Consider the following 5328-nt stretch of genomic DNA (forward strand, 5'->3'; position numbering starts at 1 on the left):
GCAGATCCATGGAGCCACCATCCACACCACACATATTTTAGGGGATATTTTCTAGGGTGTCTCTAGCCTGCTCCCAGGCACTGGCCACCCTTCACGTCTTCAAGTTTAGCTGCCACTTAAAAAAAAAATGCAGCCTGTGCATGCCCTAAGACTGCCTTGTAGCATAAGGCAAAGCAGGATGGCCACTTTGATCTGCAGTTCAGGGTCCTAGATCAGTTCAGGGTCCTGGATCCTACCATAATTTCACTAGCAGAAATAATAATACAAAGATCATGAGGCAGGCTGTCAGCCTGCTCACGCATCCCTCTGCAGGTAATTCCATCAGACCCAAAGGTATTTGCTAACTGGAGGCTCCAGCAGCCAAAGTAAAGGTAAGTAGAGATTGGAAAAGGAATAAGTGTGTCTTTTGGGGAGGGGGAATTCACCCTATCCCATTAAGTCTGAAATTGGTAACAGTGGTTTCCATCCACTTCAGTTACGGCAGATCTGGATCCATGAATACAAACAAGAAAATCAAAACTAATCCACAATTTTTAAAGAACCTGTACAAGCATATCAATAGTACGAATGAAAATTTACTGCAAGTGGCTTCAAAAGCAGCACAAAGCAAGCCATGAGAGAATCTCAAAACTTCATAGGAAGAAAGCAAGAAGATTTGGGGCAGAACTGAACAGAAAAAAAACCCAACTCGGTAACATTGTAAGCAGTAGAGATGGGCAAATTAGACCTTTACGTACCGTGATGCAGCTTTGGTCAAGGAGCCTGTTGCATGCAGTCTAAGAGACGTTAGAAGGTAGGGCAGTGTTCCTGGACTACGGAAGGACTCTGGTAAAGGTCAGACGTCTCTTAGAAAATGCATTTGTCCTGCATGGCTACCAAAACGAGCTTTAGCTGAGAGGCAGGAGCACGGGGAAGTTGGCAGGGCTAAGGAGAAGTAGCTGTGGTGATGTAGACAAGGCCACCTGTGCCTGAAGGAGGTGTAGCTGTGTCCCTCAGGACGCATTGCCAGCTTTGATTGCACTCTTGTGCTATCTGATCATCGAAGGTTACCACGCCATCGCTGGGACAAGCTTCAGCAAGAGAGGGGAAAGTGCCGAAAGTCAAGTCACGGTATTTTCCCTTAGGTGCTAGCAGGGAGCACAACCAGAGTACCGTGCACTCGAGCTCAAACACCAGAACACTGTGGAACTGCAATAGCAGGAAGGTAATGAAAACTTTTCCCAGAGAGCGATGGGCACCCTCAGCACCCAGCAGGAAATGGCATCTGAATTTGTTCGACCCTCCTGGGGCCGGAGCCAGTATCCTTGTGGGTACAGGATGGAGATGGTGGCTGAATGGGATCTGCAGTGCAGGATGCACATCTTGCTCAGTCAGCTGTTGCTGATGGCACAGTGAAATCAAGGCCACGCTTATAAGACGCAGAAGTGATGACACTGAAACTCTGGGGGGTTAATTAACTGCCAGGACAACTGGGGAGTAGTTCAATACAACCACACGATATGTGCACAGAAATCAAGAGTATGGATTTGTGCTCACTGAGAGAAGCTAAGTCCTGATTGTATCAGGACTTTTGCCTAGACCTGCCTTTTAAAACTTTGAAGTAGGAACCAAATTCCCTTCACGACAGAAACCGTCGTGTACCTTACCTGAAGCCCAACATCACTACTGATGTTAACAGATTAAAAAAGAACAAAGCAGATGCAACAGATACTAGTCCAGTCACGTAATGCACAAGTAGTCAAGAGGGCCAAGGGAACATCTTCTGAGTGCAGGAGTAAACCCAGGACCTTTTGTGGTAGTAGTTATTTTAAACCCAATGCCCCTGCTATGATCTCTGCTTTCTAGTGGGCATGGAGGAGATCCAGGGAAGCTCAGGAGCATTGGCCGCTGCATTAGCACTGTCCGTGGCATGGCTACGCGGTTCCCTTCTTTCCCTTCTCTTCCTTCATGTCACCTGTCACATGCAGGTGATCTTTGCCCCAGGGAAGAATAAGAGGTTTGACTGACCTGGGTCTGGCACATGTCCATCATGATGTTGCCCTGCACAAGGGTGTTCAGTGCCTATGCTGGGAGCTTCAAATCTCTGATTGATTGCAGAGCTTTGACTCCCACAGTGGAAACCCCGGCTGTTTGAAACCTTCATTTAAATATACACCATATTGTTTCAGGTGTCCAAAGTTTTATTTTACTTCTCTAGTAAATATCTTCCAGCTCCTAAACGAGAACTTTGGGAAAACTGCTCCCACAATGCAACTTAAAAATCACCCTGCAGAGACTTTACGTTCTCAGACTAAATCCAGCATTTGGCATGCCTTGAGTTATGAGGTTGTCCAGACCACTAATAGAGGAGCTGGGGAATTTACACCAAAAGGAATAAACAAGCCAACAATAAAAATAACCATTTATCTCTTCTTCCTCCCCAGTGTCTTAGTCCAAAGGTCACTGAGTTCTCTCATGGAAGCAAAGTTCTATAATGTGAGTTTAGAGTTTAGGCTAAATCCCAGAGTTCTTACTCACTTTTCCTCGAGTAACTTTGGTGGATTTTTAGTTTGCTTTTTTTTCTCCTTGCATAAGGTGTGAGAAAGAAGCAGGGGCTCCAGAAAAGCCCAGGTCAGTGGGGCACATGCTACGTGGCTCCTGGCTCAACCCGGAATGACTCACGCCGTAGCATTAGGAAAGAAACAAGGACCCAGCCTCATGTTCTTCCTATTTTGCAGATGACGTTTGCCTCTGCTCACTGGACTGAAAATGCAGGTTACAGGAGAGTACATCCAGCTCTACGTGGACTTAAATCCAGCAAGGGCTGAACAGACAGGTTCCCTCTGTGCAGAAAGCAGCCTGCAGAGCCCAGCAGCCAGTTTGCAAAAGCAAACCCTCGCCCTTGTCACCACGACACCATGTTTTACCAAGCAGCTGGTCTAACACCACCTAAAAATAAGTAGTTGTTTAGGATGAGTGGTAAAAACATCGCTCCCCAAAAGTTTCCCCTTGCAGAGCTTCCTGTAGAAACCCAACTGCCTTGTAAAGATGCCATTGCACGGGACAGCTACTGCCTTTCTTTCTGTTTCAGTGAGCTCTGGCCCCAAATCTCTCCCTGAGATCCTTCTGCAGACAGGACGGAGCATTTTACAAGGTCCAGTTTGGCCCAGAAGTTGTTTGGAATCGCCTGGGGTTTTTGAAAATGCAGCTCCCACAGCTCAGGGTCCCTGGCTGCAGGGACATTTTGCAGGCTTCCTGCTGCCTTCCCAGGTTCTGCCGCTAAAAAGATAATATCCCTTGCTTTCCTTGCTCTTCCAAATCATTCAGCATGTTTTGTCAATGTCCACCATCGTTTAAAGCCCCTCTGGGATCCTGCTGGGGACATTATTTCTCCAAGTTTCACAGGCAATGGGTGATTTCTCTTGATTTTAAGGAGGGCTCCCACAGATCGTGAATAATGTGCGACGTTCCTAACAAGCCTTATCCAGCTCATGCATGTCTGAAAGTCCAGCCGGCAGCATGAGCGATCTGTGGGCATTTGGACATGCTCTGAATCAGGAAGAGGAGAGCTGGCAGGTCACCCAAAGACACCACTGTGCACACGGCAATTTCAATACGCTTATTGAAAAATAAAACCTTCCTTTCTGAAAGGTTGCTCAACGTTTGTTCATCCTTAGCCCTCAAAGGCCACACCTCAGCTGTTGTAGCTCAGGCCAGCCCATCTCTCCTGTACAGCACATAGAAAGATGCCCAGTTTGATGTAAAGGCAGTGGAGCGAGTGGGAGCAACGGTGCATCTCGCAAAGGACTCCAGCCGATGTCCTCAAGGGCAGCGAGCAAGAGGCAGCTCCCCTTGTCAGCCCTTGTTAGGCTTGTTCTTCCAGATCCATTGTCTGTGTACCCCAGGTGGTATCTTCCCTTAGGGCACCCACCAGCTTTCTGCGCTTTACCCCAGGGACATACAGCCATTTCTCCACGGAGGACAGGCTGAGCTGGATTGTATCATGGCACCCTAAAGCAAATGAGAGCAGACCAAGCAACTCTCTGCAGAGTCGTGCTTGCGTAGCCATGGCACAGGAGACACACATTAGCAGTCTTTACCTTATCTAACACTTCCCCTTTTTCCTTTTTAAATGCAGAAGAAGGGAAAAGAGATACCATTCTTTAACTCCCTAACAGAATACTTTCTATAAGTAGGTTACAGAACAAGTGGGTGCAGTTTATGGGAAAGATTCATACAAAGAGAGGATCTTCAAGACCAATGCAACAACGCGCTTCACCGGTAACTACCACACGTACACACAAGCATCTACAGATGTACCATGTACCCCTCAAGTACTGATTAAAGATGAATTGAAAACAGGGTAATAAAAAGCTGGAGATTCACTGAATCAGAGTGCTGTGTATGCATTAAAAATTAATCAATGTGTTTATCAATAACTACAAAAAATTAGCCTCGCTTCAGGGCAGGCATTTTGGCTGCAAAAAGCCTTAACAAACACATCTGCTTCTCTGCCACACTCTAGTACATTGATCATTATTTTAACACAACCTGAAGGATGGGGATAGATCACAGGGCAAGAGTTTGAGGACTTACTCCCCCTTTTGCCACTGACTGATTGCATTAACAACCAAGGCAAGTCAGATTTCTGCTACGTTTCACAGTTTCCCTTTTGTAAGTGGGGTAATATTTCTTACAAGTTTTTGTAAAGCAGTTTGAGATCTTGGGGAGAAAGCAGCTATTTAAATGCTCTATGTTATTATTTTAGGCCCTGATTCAGGAAAACATATAAGTCTATGTTTAAATCCTGCTGCTTTAATGGGTCAAAAGCACCTACTTTAGGCTAAGCTCATATTGATGTGGTCTTTCTGAAAAAGCTGCCCTAAGACTTCTAATTACCCCTATTAAAAATATAGCCCAGTGAAGCTTACTTAAAAGACAGAGTTAATTTCTAAAAGGGGGGGTTGGGGGGCTGGGAAGTAGCAAATTAATGGCAGCTCAGCATATTGAAGCGTTACCTTCCGAATTTTATTCAGCTGAAAGAGGCATGCAGGAGTACCCAGGACTTTTTGATTAGATGCATACAGCAGACTTTACGTTCCCTTCAAAGATCCTTGGGCCGTATGGAGCTGCGAGCAGCTCCACATTGTCATCGGAAAAGAAAAAAAAAAAACAACCCATCAAACTCTTTTTCTCGGAGCCAGGCTTCTTCCCCTGGCTCCCCCCTCCCATATTTGTATGTATTTCGAGAGGAGAGTCAGGCTTAGTTTGTTCATAAACTGCAGTTCCTGGGCGGACCCTACACACAGCTGGGCTTTAGCGGCTGGGTCTCCCTTTCCGGCCCGGCCA

The sequence above is a fragment of the Buceros rhinoceros genome, unplaced genomic scaffold (assembly GCF_000710305.1).
Source record: "Buceros rhinoceros silvestris isolate BGI_N320 unplaced genomic scaffold, ASM71030v1 scaffold11532, whole genome shotgun sequence".
NCBI lineage: Eukaryota > Metazoa > Chordata > Aves > Bucerotiformes > Bucerotidae > Buceros > Buceros rhinoceros.